The sequence below is a fragment of the Onychomys torridus genome, chromosome 9 (genome assembly GCF_903995425.1).
Source record: "Onychomys torridus chromosome 9, mOncTor1.1, whole genome shotgun sequence".
Classification (NCBI taxonomy): domain Eukaryota; kingdom Metazoa; phylum Chordata; class Mammalia; order Rodentia; family Cricetidae; genus Onychomys; species Onychomys torridus.
This window is the reverse complement of record NC_050451.1, coordinates 41,387,445-41,403,654: the sequence shown is the minus strand read 5'-3', so window position 1 is coordinate 41,403,654 and position 16,210 is coordinate 41,387,445. Positions and strand designations below refer to the sequence as shown.

General features: G+C 40.8%; 1 non-coding gene across 1 annotated transcript; it reads right to left on the bottom strand.

Annotated features, from left to right (window-relative positions):
• Positions 1-3,699: 3,699 nt before the first annotated feature.
• On the bottom strand, positions 3,700-3,806 carry LOC118591705. The gene has a single exon (XR_004945995.1). It is a non-coding gene; the product is annotated as a U6 spliceosomal RNA (small nuclear RNA).
• Positions 3,807-16,210: the final 12,404 nt, after the last annotated feature.

Here is a 16,210-nt window from a genome sequence, read left to right as displayed (position 1 = left end):
CGTGGCGGCAGGCAGGCAAGCAGGCAGGCATAGCACTGGATCAGTAGCTGAAATCTCACACATGATCCACAAGCATGAGAGAGAGACAGAGAGAGAGAGAGAGAGAGAGAGAGAGAGGTAACTGGGAATGATGTGGACTTTTGAAACCTCAAAGCCCACCCCTACCCCCAGTGACACACCTCCTACAATAAGGCCACACCTCCTAATCCTTCCCAAATAGTTCTACCAACTGGGAAACCAAGCATTCAAATGTAAGCACCTATGGGGGCCGATCTCATTCAAACCACCACAAGGTCTCTGCCATGTTGTGCTTACTCACAGGACCTTTATTATAAAGCTCTTTATGCTGTATGTTGGTTTTAATGCAGTGGCGCAATGTTATTCATTAAGCGGCACTGTTACTGTTTGAGAAAAGGCACGAGGTATGACAAAACCCACTATAAGAGTTTTACTAGGAGAAGGAAGGGACAGAAAAGAACATGACCCGGCCTGTGGAAGACATGTGCAGAGAGAGAAGGCAGGGATTGGGGGTGGGGGTGGGAGGGTGTCTGTGATCCACCTTTTATGCATTCCCCTGCACACGCACATACGGGCTTACAAAGCTACGCCACATAGATTTCGTGACCACACTATGTGCAAATTAAGCGACCATGTAGTGCACAGATTATGTTAAGCCCTGGAATGACTAAACATCTGAACAGCACATGTGCAGTCATGTAGCTGGAGGAGTGACTAGGAATTCCAACACTGTACCATGCCGCAAGTTGCTCTGAAGCCGACACTAGCATCTAAATAGTCAATTCTAAGTACTGTTACATTATGCTGTTGATTTTTTTCCCCCGACAAAAGGTATTTGCATTTCAGATGAGGGGTCTGAACCCTAAGGAATCTGTAGTTGGTAGACTATTATACACTTACTTTCATTAATATAAATTTACTTTCTTATATGAACATGTGCTCTCTCGCTCTCTCTCTCTCTCTCTCTCTCTCTCTCTCTCTCTCTCACACACACACACACACACACACACACACAAAGAGAAAGTGTGTGTTGGCTCCGAGCAGGCATTTTGATTTCTGGAAAGGTTAAACTGATTGTTTAACAATCTGTTGCGGTTTTTGTTTGTTTGATTTACCACCCAACAAATTTGGTGGGGAGATAGCTCAGTTGCTAGAGTGTTTGCCTGGCCCTGAATTCCATCCCTAGGACCACATGAATCCAGGTACACTTAGGAGGTAGAGGTAGGGTGGTCAGATGGTTAAGGTCACACTTGAGCACAAAGTTCAAGGCTACAGACCTCTGAAACAATGAGCAAACAAACCCAAGTTTGGCCACAAGAAAACAAATCCCTATGGTGAGGGTGGTGACTCAGTCATAGGCTGAAGTTTTTAAAATGTTTTTTTATGTATTTATGTACTCATTAGGTATGAGTGCTTGTAGCTGGAGTTTTTCCTCCAGCTCCCGCCAAGCCCCTGCAGTCCCACAGCCCACTTATAAAATAATCACTCAGATGCTTATGTTACTTATAAACTGTATGGCCATGGCAGGCTTTTTGTTATCTACTTCTTTTGTCTTAAATTAACCCATTTCTATTAACCTATACTTTGCCACATGGCTCGTGGCTTACCGGTACCTTACATCTCTCTTGTCATGGCAGTGGCTGGCAGTGTCTCTGCCTCAGCCTTCCACTTCCCAGAATTCTCCTCTCTCCTTGTCCCACCTATACTTCCTGCCTGGCTACTGGCCAATCAGTGTTTTATTTATTAACCAATCAGAGCAACACATTTAACACACAGAACATCCCACAGCACTTCTCCTTTTTTTTTTTTTTTTTTAAGGAAGGTTTTAACTTTCACATAGTAAAATTACAGATAACAAAACAATTATCAAGCAAGAATTACAGTTATAATATCTAGTCTATTTATAATAACTAGTCTATTTGGCAAAATTAAAGAAGATGTCCTATCTATCTTATATTTGTGAGTCTAAGGTTTCATATCTAACTTATCTTTGATCATAACTAAGGAAAATTATAACTATCTCTAGTCTTCAACTACATCAAAGACCTCAGAAGGATATAATATTACCTGAGAAATGGGAGAAGGATGCAAGCAACTTTCGGGAGTCTTGTAGGGTAGACAGAGACAACTGGCAGCCTGGACAGTCACCTAATGTTCCTTTGTAAAGTTGGGGCATTTGTCTTTAGCCCACAGGGCTAGAGTCTCTTGGTCACTTTTCTCAGTGTCCTGTAGAATGTCTGGCAGTTTCCTCTGTGAAGCAGGAACCTGAAGGACCGTTTTGTCAAGCAAAGTTTAGTGGTCACCTTTCTATGGGTCCTGCATGTCCAGTCGATCAAGCAGTCCAGGCAAGAACAGTTTCTTGCTCAAATGGCTGTTTTTGCCAAGGTGAAGATAAACTCCATATAGAGTGTCTTTGATGCCCATCTTCCCCTGTGAAGTAAATTAGTGCTGCCAGGAGCAGACATGTCTCACTGTCCATAAAGTCAAAATTTTTAAAAATATTTTAAATGTCGTATTTTGTAGGTCTTTGAAGTGTTTGAAGATTACTTGTCTATCTGAAATATATCTATGTATACCTAGAAAACTTAATATGACTATAAGTTTGACTACCATAGAAGACTGATTGATCTGTATTTCTTAATTATCCATTATAATCTAAATGAATTACATAAACATAATACCTAAAATGAGAGTAGAAATATATACACAGTATAACAAAATTAAGTTTAAACTTGTATCAATAGACTAAAATCTATACCAATGTAAAACATTTTAAACAAGTTGTTGTTCTTTAAAAGTAGGTTTATTAATCTACTCTTTTATTCTATTATAGTTAAACTATCCCCTTTTTTCTTTAGAAAGAGATTATATTTATAATTAACCTGTTTTAAATAAAAATATTGGGTTTTTTCTGTCCTACACCAGAGGGCTCTTTTGATTTGGGGCATAAGAATCTCTTAACTTTTATTTTTTTTTTAAAGCAATATGCCTGGGTTTAGAGAAGGAGTGAGCCAATCAAGCTTAGTATATTTGGAAATTTGGGCGTAGCTTCTCTTACTATTTCCTGTTGGAGGAGGGTGCTGTATCTTATGGGGACATAAAGAAAGTTTTAGGCTTATGGAGTAGTCCATGAGGCTGTATTGTTTTAGCCAGTTGCCTTGAAACCATTCTGGATATTGGATCATCTGGGCCCTGGTGTCATTGGAGACCTTTCAGGGGGTCTTGGCTGGTCAAATCTGATGTATCTTAATCTGGAACAAATTCATAGCCTCTGGCTTTCTGTAGAAACAAAAGAAAAGCTTCCTTTTCAAAGCAACATAACCTTACATCTAAATTTTGAAGTCAAGGTATCTTTAAAATATATATATATTGGCTTAACTCAACAGCTTTTACAATCAAATTTTTTTTTGTAGTTAAGAATATCAAAGACAACATGATCCAGATTTTCTGTGTGATATCCATCATTACGTGGCTTATTTTTTTGTACTACCTTTACTGTCTCTTTGAAGATTTTATTTTTAAGAACTCTCTATTTTTTTTAATATAACTGTATATATTTCTTTTTTTCTCTTTTCAAGCCTACACACATTTTTACACACATTGTAAAGCATTTAAAGTCTTGTTTAATCTGAATCAGCCTTATTGTGTAACTATTTTTTTAAGAGTTTTCTAATATCTTTCCAAAATATGGAATGCTTCACGAATTTGCGTGTCATCTTTGCGCAGGGGCCATGCTAATCTTCTCTGTATCGTTTCAATTTTAGTATGTGTGCTGCCGAAGCGAGCACGTAACTATTGTTTTAAACTGCAGCATTTGTAAGACAAAATTGGCCGCTGTGGCTAGTGGCTCCGCCCACCTCAGCTTCCCAACATGGCGGTGGTACGTTTATCACCAGCTCTGGGAGCCATCAACTCTTAGAAACAGTGGGCCCATGCTTTTATCAAACCAGTGTGTAGCCCAGAAACCTCTTTTTTTTTTTTTTTTTTTTTTTTGGTACTAGAAAGGCTAAATCCACCACACAGCATAATGTGCTGCTTGCAGACGCCTCATTCCCATCATACTGCTGGTCAAACGAGCACACCAGGCACCACAGGCTGCCTCTAACTTGAGAGAGACAACTAGGAAGCTGTTTTAGCTTTTTTTTTTTTTTTTTTTTTTTTTTTTTAACTTTGTCAGGTTTTAGGTGGAAATTCCTGCCCCACATTCTGGCATCAAATGCTCTGTCTGCATGCATGCCAGCCAAAGAGAGCTTCAGATCCCATTACAGGTGGTTGTGAGCCACCATGTGGTTGCTGGGAATTGAACTCAGTACTGACCTTTGGAAGAGCAGCCAGTGCTCTTAACCACTGAGCCATCTCTCCAGCCCCCATAGGCTGAATTTTAACTTTCCTTGGAGTGTATTTTGTGGACTTTTTCTATCATCACCACCAGTGGCCTTGAAGAAGGCCTGCTTCCTTTTTCCAGTTCTTCTAGAAGCCGAGAGGAGACTGTCTTTAACTCAGAATAACTTACCAGGGGCAGCATGGAGAGGGGGAGAAGAACCCTTAGGATGAGCCAGGATTCCCTTCTGGTCCCACTATTGTCTGCGGTGTGCCCGTGAACCTCAGCTGTTGCTTCTCTGACACCCAGCCGTACACCCCCCCCCCCCCCCCCCCCCCCCCCCCCCCGGTCTTAGTCAGTGTCCTATTGCTGTGAAGAGATGCCATGACCACAGCAACTCTCTAAAGGAAAACTTTTAATTGGGGCTGGCTTACCGTTCAGAGGTTTAGTCCATTATCGTCAGGGTGGGAAGCGTGGTGGCACGCAGGCAGACAGGTGCTGGAGAAGGAGCTGAGAGTTCCACATCTGGATTGGCAGGCAGCAGGAAGAGAGACACGGGGCCTGGCTTGAGATTCTGAAAACTCAAAACCACCCCCAGTGACACACTTCCTCCAATTAGGCCACGCTTATCCAACAGAAGCCACTTGTCCCAAGCCTTTCAAATACTGCCACACGCTGTGAGCCTGGGGGCCGTTTTCATCCCAACCGCCACTCCAACCGCCACACCTCCCTTCTAAAGTGTCCAGAAAACCAAGAATAGAGAAAACAACCAACAAGGCCAACTCCACCGTACAGCTGAAAACGTCTCATAAAATGGACTGGTTTTGTAAGTTCTTAAAATGACCCCTTGGGGCCTCGAGAGATGGCTCAGTGGTTAATAGCACTGGATGTTCTTCCAGAGGACCTGGGTTGGCTCACAGTCATCTGTAGCTGCAGTTTGAGCAGATCTGACAGCCTCTTCTGGCCTCTGGGAATACCGGGCATGCACATGGCACACAGACACATAAGCAGACAAAACACCCATACATACACACACACACACACACACACACACACACACACACACACACACACGATTTAAACAAACAAACACAAGAGGACCCGGCAGGCAGGGAAGTGAACTGTAAAGAGGTGAGACTGTCTTTGTGAACCTGGATCAAGATTTCAGAGAATCTGATGCCAGGCAATTTATTCCCAATAAATTTAAACACAGTATAATTTGGAAAAAAAAAAAGAAAAAGCTTTGGTCTAATACAATCCCTGGTGCACAAGGAAACAAGGGAACATAATTACAACAAAACTTGACTAGACTAGGTGTATGTCATTTCTTCCAAGAAGATGGTTTCTGGAGATAAGCTACCTGTACCAGCTTAAGGGCCTGAGCAGGGGTCTGGTGTAGTCATGGTCATGCATATAGTGTAGAGGTCATTTGGGCTTTTAATCACCTCTGTTCCTGGTTGTAGGAGCTTAGGGGAGCCTCTGGCTGTACAGATAATGTTAGGGTCACTTAGTAATTAGGAATCTCTGGTCCTGGCTGTGGGAGCTTGGGGAGCCCCTGGCTATAAAGGCCATTTAGATTACTAGCTACCTCCAGTTCTGGTTGTAGGAGCTTAATATGGCCTGACCCAACAGATAACACGGATCACCAGGCTATTACTCATTTCCAATTCTCAGCTTTCTGGATGGAAAAACAGGTTTTACATCTTTCCCACTGGAAAGATAGTCCTGTGTGTTTAACACTCTGGTTTCCCTGGAGTTCTGTGGGTGGAAGGATGTATGTCCTTTGCTCCCAACACAAGCAGCAGAAAACATTTTAAATGTTCCTTTTATGCCTAGGAAAGACTATTCAGAGGGTCACTTGATTAAGAAAAACAAATTAGCCAGGTGGTGGCGGCGCCAGCCTTTAATCCCAGCACTTGGGAGGCAGAGCCAGGAGGATCTCTGTGAGTTCGAGGCCAGCCTGGTCTACAGAGAGAGATCCAGGAAAGGCTCCAAAACTACACAGAGAAACCCTGTCTTGGGGGAAAAGAAAGAAAGAAAGAAATTAAGTCCTTTGGGCCATGCTTCTGCAGGTGAAAGTACTTGCCACCAAGCCTGATGACTGGAGTTCTATCACCAGGACCCACCCACATGGTCGAAGGAAAGAACGGACTGCCCCCACTTTCCTCTGATCTCCTCACATACACTATGGCACAAATACATAATACAATAAATAAATAAAATGTAAAAAAAAAAAAAAAAGCTTTATTTTTAAAAATGTACGTTCTCAGGTCTCAGTGAAATGGCTTATCGGGCAGAGGTGTTTGCTGCCAAGCCTAGGGACTTTAGTTTAATCCCTAGAGCCCACATGGTAGAGGGAGCTGAATGCTGCAAGTCGTCCATCTGGCCTTCCTGACATTCACACCAGCACCATAACGTGTGTGTAGCCACACATACACACAACAATAAATAAGCATAAAAATACAATAAATAAATAAAGGCTGGGTGTGGTAGGCCACACTTTTAATCCCTGCTAGAATTGGGGGGGGCAAAGACAAGTGGACCCTCCATAGTCTGAAACCAGCCTGGTCTACATAGTTCCAGCCAGCCAGGACTGCACAGTAAAATCCTGTCTTAGTTTAAAAAAAAAAAAATTGTCCCTAGGCTGGCATGATGGTTTTGAGAGTGAAGAAGCTTGCCAAATTAACCTGATTACCCGTATTCAAGTCCTAGATACCACTGTGGATAGAAAAAGAACAAATCTCAAAAGTTGTCTGATGTTCACACACATAGTGGCATGCACACGCCTGCACTACACAGATACACATAGTAATAATAATAATAATAATAATAATAATATTATTATTATTATTATTATTATTATTATTATTATAAACTGGGCGGTGGTGGTGCACGCCTTTAATCCCAGCACTCGGGAGGCAGAGGCAGGCGGATCTCTGTGAGTTCGAGGCCAGCCTGGGCTACCAAGTGAGTTCCAGGAAAGGTGCAAAGCTACACAGAGAAACCCGTCTCGAAACGCCCCCCCCAAATAATAATAATAAATAAGATTCATGTCTAACTTTCAAATTAATTCTAAAAATCATTCTAAAGAAGTGTTCAATGACCCATTTTTCCCACTTATAAACATAAGTTAGTAAAAGTTGAAACAATGAAACATTAAAAATATACTTAACAAAATTTTCTAAAGATTAATTTTATTTTAATTATGGGTATGTGTGCCTGGTACCCTTGGAGGCCAGAAGAGAGCATCAGATACCCTGGATCTGGAGTTACAGGTGGTTCTGAGCCTCCAGATGTGGATGCTGGGAACTCCAGGTCCCTGCAAGAACAGCAGGTGGGCTTCCTCCACCCTCCTCCTCCTCCTCCTCCTCCTCCTCCTCCTCCTCCTCCTCTTCCTCCTTTTCCTCCTCCTCTTCCTCACCCCCTCTTCCACCTAAGGGAATAAGATATAGCTTATTTTGGTGCCATTTTGAGTGGTCGTGGCCTGGGATCACAGACGTAAAACACTCCAAATTCCATGTTCTAACATGGAAGCATGATGTTTTATAGTTGTATAGAACAAAGAAAGTCATAAATCAAAGCAAGTTTAAAATACGCTGGTGGGTACATCAGAGAGACAGGGACAGTGAGACTGGGGAGCTTTCCTATAGGCCCAAGATGTATCTGATGACGTTCTTTCTTATTTTTATTTTATGTGCATTGTTGTTTTGCCTGCATCACACCTGTGTGAAGGTGTCAGGTCCCCTGGAACTGGAGCCACACGCAGTTGTGAGCCGCCATGTGGATGCTGGGACTTGAACCCAGAGCCTCTGGAAGAGCAGTCTGGTCTCTTAACCACTGAGCCATCTCTCCAGCCCCTCTGATGACATTCTTGGCTTTTGGATTGGTGGAAGCTAGTGGCCTGCTAAGTTAATAGATTCCAAAAGCTATCTATCTATTCAGTCGTAAGATGTTGGTTCCAACACAGAGGTGAGCAAGAAACTGCTGTTCCAGAGGGCTAGAAGTAGCCCAAGATAGGGTAATTAGCCTCTGAACCTATAAAATTCCACAGCAATGAGATTTTAATCAGGCTCTGCAGACATGGCTTCATTTCAAGAGTTTTTGTTCACAGCCAGACATGGCTTCATTTTAGGATTTCTTTTTTCTTTTTTCTTTTCTTTTTTTTGGGGGGGGGGCAGGATTTCTCTGTGTAGTTTTGCTTCCTGTCCTGGATCTCGATCTGTAGACCAGGCTGTCCTTGAACTCACAGAGATCAGCCTGGCTCTCCCACCGAAGTGCTGGGACTAAAGGAGTGTACTACCACCACCCGGCCATTTTAGGAATTTTTGGTCAAGGTTCCCTCTGTTGGCCAAGCAACACATTTTGTCCATGCAGCAGCCTTGTATTTTTTATTAAATATTTTAAGGTCTTTTGTAGCCAGGGAGCTCACTCCTAGGATCTGAGGTAGATGAGGATGAGAAGTGGGAGTACCCAGGAGAGGGAACAGTTGGTGAAAACCACAAGAAAGGAACTCCTGGATCATAGCAACACCACTAGCCACTATGATCTGCATCGGATTTTTTTTTAAACACCCTGTGTGTCTGACAGAACATTTACCTGTAATATAGATTGCTATACCTAAAAATTAGGTAATTAAGAACATAATTTGGCCTAATGGAGTAAGGTCACAGATGAACACTTCTAATATACCAAATAGAATAATGGAAACACTTCTAATAATAGAAACACTTTTAATACCAAAATGTACATATCTTTTAACAAAATTAAACAGTTTCTCCCACACGTACAGTTATTTGTACTTGATGAACTATCTTACTTATATTAAATGGTTGGAAATGGGACTTCTAAAGGAGTCATTGAAGTATTGTTTCCCTTTTTATTAGTAAAATACAAAAATTGTTTAATTATTTTTTTATTCCCAGATTTTTTTTTTATTCCCAGCTAATTGTACTATAGAATATTTTAGATACTAATATATCAAGAAACATTAATACTTGCCAAGTGTATCGGTGTAAGCCTTTAAACCCAGTACTTGGGAGACAGAGGCAAGTGAATCTCTGTGAGTTTGAGGCCAGCCTGGTCTACAGAGTGAGTTCCAGGACTGCCAGGACTACATAGGGAGACTCTGTCTCAAAAACAAACAAACAAACAACAACAAAAAAATGTAGGCTGGGTGGTGGTGGCACACGCCTTTAATCCCAGCACTCAAGAGACAGAGCCAGGCAGATCTCTGTGTGTTTGAGGCCAGCCTGGTCTACAAAGCAAGTTCCAGGAAAGGCGCTAAACTACACAGAGAAACCCTGTCTTGAAAAAATAAAACAAAACAAAACAAAATTTGTAGAAAATCAAGCATTAATTTTATCTCAGGGTATAGAATTAACCTTAAAACATTTTATAGCCCTTATAGTATTTTAACTTAGTTCTAACTGTATTTTTAACAAATGTTTGCAGTGTACTTAATTTTAACATTATTATTGTTATTACAAAATTTAGAAAACAATTTTAATGAGTTAATTTTAAATGAAAGCCTAGGAGACTGTATCTAAATTACAGAAAACATATGTATCTTAGATATCTAACAGTTATAAACACAGTGAGGTACATTAATAATTTGTTTTCTAATCAAATTTAAATGAATTACTTGCTAAAGATTTAAGTTATTGTAACAGGTACCTTGAAATGGTTCTTTGATAGGAAAAGCTTTTACTTTTTATTTGTGTTTATGAGGCATCCGGTGTAGAATAAGATATCCTGAACAGGTTAAAGCTTGGCATTTATGATTACTAGTATTATTTTTTAACTAAAATAAAGATAAATAATTTGAAATATATCACTATAGTGTAACACATTAAGACGTTCTATAAACTCTAAGATGTCTGTCTAAGCCTCAAAGTAAGTTTTCAGAATGACAATTTAAAAATACTTGGAGTTGGGGGCTGGAGAGGTGGTACAGAGGTTGAGAGATGGCTCAGAGGTTAAGAGCACTGTGGTCCTGAGTTCAATTCCCAAAAACCACATGGTGACACAACCATCTATAATAAGATCTGGTGCCCTTTTCTGGCCTGCAGGCAGAACATTGTAGACATAATCAATCAATCAATCAATCAATCAATCTTAAAAAAATACTTAGAGTTTTCTCCTATCTAAGCCTAGCTAAAAGAAGGATCTTGAAAAAACTTGATTGTTCATTTATTTTTTGCTCCCCCCTCCAAGACAGGGTTTCTCTGTGTAGTTTTGGTGCCTGTCCTTGATCTTGATCTGTAGACCAAGCTGGCCTTGAACTCACAGAGATCCGCCTGCCTTTGCCTCCCGAATGCTGGGATTAAAGGCATGTGCCACCACTGCCCAGCTCTACCTTCTTTTTAAAATGTATTTATTTAACTTACTAATTTTACATCTATGAGTGTTTGGCCTACAGGTATGTGTGCGCACCACATGCACTCCTGGTACCTTAGGAGGCCAGAAGAGGTGTTCAGACCTGGGGGACTAGAGTGACCAATGGTAGTGAACCACCACGTGGAGCTGGGAATTGAACCTGCGTCCTCTGGAAGAGCATCCAGTGCTCTTAACCTTTGGAGCAGTCCTCTCCAGCTCTACCCTCTTTATCTTTGGAATAGACTTTAGTGTCTCAAGGGAGGGCACTTGTCTATTAGGAAAACCATGCCCTGCAGTAGGGGTAATCACCTCTTAAGTTTCTCTGATAAGCAGCATGTTACAGAACGCAAGAGGGTCGGGGATCAGGGAGGTAAGAGCTTAAGCAGAACTGCATGCTTGCATGTCTTTAAGAGCAGACTTAAGCTGTTTAAACTTAAAAACTCAGGCTAATTGTTCCCCAGAAAGATTTAGGGCCACTACCCATCTCTATTTGTTTTATGTGTGTGGTCACACTTATTAAATATACTTTTGGGGCCGGGTGGTGGTGGCGAATGCCTTTAATCCCAGCACTCGGGAGGCAGAGCCAGGCAGATCTCTGTGAGTTTGAAGCCATCCTGGGCTACAAAGTGAGTTCCAGGACAGGCTCCAAAACTACACAGAGAAACCCTGTCTCGAAAACAAAACAAATTATATATATATATATAATACATATATATAATTATATATAATTTGTCTTTTATCATTATTTTATTTCTTAAAATTTTTATTTCACTATGAGCCAAAATGAAGCTGGGCCAAGTTAACAACTTTAGTTTACACAAGCACTTACTTACAAGCCAATTTGGCAGTAAGAATATTATGTAAAAATAAAACATAACCACATGTAGACAGAAAGTTTATATACATAATCATACATAAATATATTTTAACAATTTGTTTTTATTTTATGTGCACTGGTGTTTTGCCTGCATGTCTGTGTGAGGGTGTCAGATCCCCTGGAACTGGAGTTACAGACAGCTGTGAGCTGCTATGTGGGTGCTGGGAATTGAATCCGGGTCCTCTGAAAGAGCAGCCAGTGCCCTTAACCACTGAACCATCTCTTCAGCCCAAGATACAGCTTCATAAACCAAGATTTTGAACATCATTGTTTGTTAGGATTATATTGTCTTATATTTTTGGCTGTGAGCCTAGCCTAGCGGCTGAGCCATCTCTCCAGCCTTAGGATTATATTTTCTACAGTCCTCATTATGAAAAGAAAACAGAATAGACATGCTCAGTAAACATATCTACTAATTTATATATGGTCCAACCGTAATAAAGAAGGCTTACATTTAACAGTTTTTGGTTTGGTTTTGTTTTTCAAAACACGGTTTATCTGTGTAGCCCTGGCTGTCCTGGAACTCACTATGTGGACTAGGCTGGCCTTGAACTCAGAGATTCAACTGTCTCTGCCTCCTGAGCTCTGGGATTAAAGGGGTGAACCACCTAACTACCTGGCTACATTTAACAGTTTTATATCAGGAATATTTTGAAGAAATCTTATGAATTTATGGTTATATATTTATCTTATATAAAAGAGAATCTGTTTTAGAAGGAAATACTTATCAAAATCTACTTACATAAACATTCATTTTTACAGATTTTATGATGTTTAGAATACTCAAATTTGTAAAATAATATGTATTTATCAAGCCTTAATATATGTCAACAATATTTAAATTTGATTTTGCACATACATTTTAATTTGACATTCCACAAAAATAATTTTAGCACACAACAAAAATGAATTTAAAAAGAGAACTTGAGGTGGCCTCAGTGTGTTAAAGAACAAACAAACAACTTTGGCACAAACAACATATGAAAACCACCAAAAATATACTAAAACAATTATTTATAGACCCATGACACAATTACATGACATTAGATCCACTCCACTGAGGAAAAACAAAAGGTGGAAAGTTTAATGTATTTCTTTAAGGTATGAGAAAGGCTTTATAGCACAAAAGATCTAAAGATGGTGTTTGTCATATAGCCTTAAGGTAATCTCTCTCTCTCTCTCTCTCTCTCTCTCTCTCTCTCTCTCTCTCTCTCTCTAAATAGCTGAAGGGGGTGCTTCTTAATATGTCCCAGACTGCTTTCTAGCAGGTCATAACTTGTGCCCAGATCTGGCTATCCATCCACAACAATCTAATTAAAAGGCTGGAGAGATGGTTCAGCAGTTAAGAACACTGGCTGCTCTTCCAGAGGACCCAGGTTCAATTCCCAGCACCCACATGGCAGCTCACAGCTGTCTATAACTCCAGTTCTAGGGAACCCAACACCCTCACACGAATTTGTATGCAGGCAAAACACCAAATACATAAAATAAAAATAAATAAGTTATATATAAAAAAGAGGAAAGCAGGAAAGGGAGATTTATTTAATGGGAATAGGGACAGAAGTCTATATGGTCCTGAAACACACACACACACACACACACACACACACACACACACACACACACACACACACACAGCCAAGGACATGCACATCTAAGCAGTCCTGGCCAAGGTACTGCTATGCTCACCATTGACTCATTATTATCCAGGTTTTAGTTTCATCCAATAACGTGGTTTTTGACAAATTGTTCAAACTGTGAGATCTCTTCCAGAGAGACAAGTTCTCTCAGGCTGGAGCCCTTTCCCTCTCACAGCATGAGATTGCCAGGGAAACGCCCACATCCTTAGGGCCCATTCTTTCAACAGTCTGATAATCAGATTGAGAGACACAGTGTTTCTTCAGATCATCTTTATATCTACCAGACCCACTCCATTGTGGGGGCGGGGGAGGGGGAATCGTTTTCACAGCTATTCCGAAGAAAAACCATGTGACCCAGAAGCAGAGTATGGAGGGGTCTAGGAAACGTCTATTTTTGATGTTAGGACACCCAAATATTTAGTGGGTTTCTTGTTAGAAAAACAGAAGCAAAGGAACACAGAGCCCATGTTGAAGAAGATTGATTAGTCAAATGACAAACTCCCCCAGATGCTTGAAGGTGGTTTCAGTGAAAATCCCAGGAATGTTGGCCACAGAAGGGACACAGACAAGGCTTCGTTGGATTATTACCTGACTCCCCCTAAGCTTTAGGGACCTCCACCTGGGCGGGGGGCGGAGGGGGTGGTGGTAGTGGTGGCACTGAGATTTTTGGCTTTAAGGTTGAAAGGACACTTAGGGCTGGTTTGTATAATAAAGACACTTTACTGTAAATGAGAAAGCTGCTCAAGGAAAACTGGAATTCAGAGGTGAAGAAGCAAGGTCAGAAGCTTTGGAATTTACCCGAGGTTTTGGTATAAACCGTAAAAAGATTTAACTAATTCTTCGTTTTAACCCCCATTTAGCTCACAGATATTGTTTTTTAAAGTGCTTTTTATTATTATTAATTACTACTTTTATCGCCACCCAGATCATTTTACATTTTAATTAAAGCGGCCTGCCTGTTTGTGATTTCCCCTTTTTAAACTTCGATGTCTAGGATTTTGATAAGCTCACAGACAAAGCAGTTTGGAGGTAGTAAAAGTGTCTCTCCCTTTTCCCAAATACTTGCAAGTTAGTAATTATCATACATAAAGCCAGCTAGAGTACCTGAGGGCAGTTTATCTCCAAACATTTTCTCCTTACACACACACACACACACACACACACACACACACAAGGTTCTCATATATATATGGATCAACTTTCTCAGCTTTTGCCTGGAGACCACCTTTTCTAACTGGGTCTCGGGGTTATCTTGCATCTTACTCAAATGTGAGGGGACTCAAGACATGGGGTGAACAGATCCCTCATACATGTCTTCCCAGGAGAGCCAATAAGGTTCCTTCTGACCCAGGAACCGGGTGTGTTTGTTAGGGTGTTCCCCCAGACACCTCCACACTTTTGGGTGGGAAGGAACAAGTGCCTTTTACCTCCAGTGCCTTTGGTGGGGTCACAGGAGAAGGAGCAGAAAAACGCAGAATTATGCAGCCAGAGGAGTGTCAGGAGACAGAGGCCAATTGATAACAAATCAATTTTCAAAGACAGTGAGAACCAAGACAAATAAAACACAAAAGAAAATGCCTTCCAAGTTCCAAAAGGGAACAAAATACTGAAAACAAGCTAAAACAGTCAGATCCAAAGTGACTTTAGAGGTTCAGAATCAAGGAAAGAACTCAAACCAAGTATCTTGACCAAAATGCTATCACCAAAATGCTATCAAAAAACCAAATTAGAGATCTTAACCCAGTTATTCTCAGCCAATGGGTCGAGACCCTTTGCATCCCATGTCAGATACTTACATTATGATTCATAACAGTAGTAAAATTACAGTTATAAAGTAGCTATAAAATAATTTTATGGTTGGGGTCACCACAACATGAGGAACTGTAGTAAAGGGTCACAGCATTAGAAAGGTTGAGAACCACTGCCTTAAACCAAATATTTTGAAAGCAGAGCAAAAATGTATTTAACAAAATAGGATTCTATTAAAAAATAATTTATTTATTTTTATTTTACATGCGTTCGTGTTGTACCTGCATGTATGCCTGTGTGAGGGTGTCAGATCTTGGAGTTACTGTGAGCTGCCATGTGGGTACAGGAATTGAACCTGGGTCCTCTGGAAGAGCAGTCAGTGATCTTAATCACCAAGCCATCTCTCTAGTCTCCAAAACAGGATTCTTGTTAACCAGCTCAGAATAAACAAAATGGACCGTGGACTAACCAAATTAAGGGAGGCCCAGAGCCCTAGAAAGCACTCATCAACAATCCACCTTAGGAGAAAGCATTAGGCAGCCTAATGCAGGTACATGGCTTCCACTCAGCTGATTCCTTCAGTGAAAAGTGAATCATTCTCAGAGTCCCAAGTTATGATGCTGTAATTGTTGATACAAAAACCGAAACTTTCATCTTAAAGGAAATAAGAGATAGTTTATTTTGGAGCTATTTTGAATGACTATGGTCCAGGAATGCAGATGTTTCAGCAAGTATTCTTTTCTTTCTTTCTGGTTTTTTTTTTTTTTAATGTTTTCTTTGAGACAGGGTTTCTCTGTGTAGTTTTGGTGCCTGTGGTGATATTGTGTTCCCCAATATATCATGCACCCTAATAAATTTATCTGGGGTCAGAGAACAGATATCAGCCACTAGACAGACACAGAGGCCAGAAAATGGTGGCATTCACACCTTTAATCTTAGCCTTCTGGAGGCAGAGATCCGGATCTCTGTGAGTTCAAAGCCACACTGGAAACAGCCAGGCATGGTGACTCACACCTTTAATCCCAGGAAGTAATGGCAGAAAGCAGAAGGGTATATAAGGCGTGAAAACCAGGAACTAGGCTGGTTAAACTTTTAGGCTTTGAGCAACAGTTCAGCTGAGACCCATTCAGATGAGGACACAGAGGCTTCCAGTCTGAGGAAACAGGATCAGCTGAGGAACTGGTGAGGTGAGGAAGCTGTGGCTTGTTCTGCTTCTCTGATCTTCCAGCA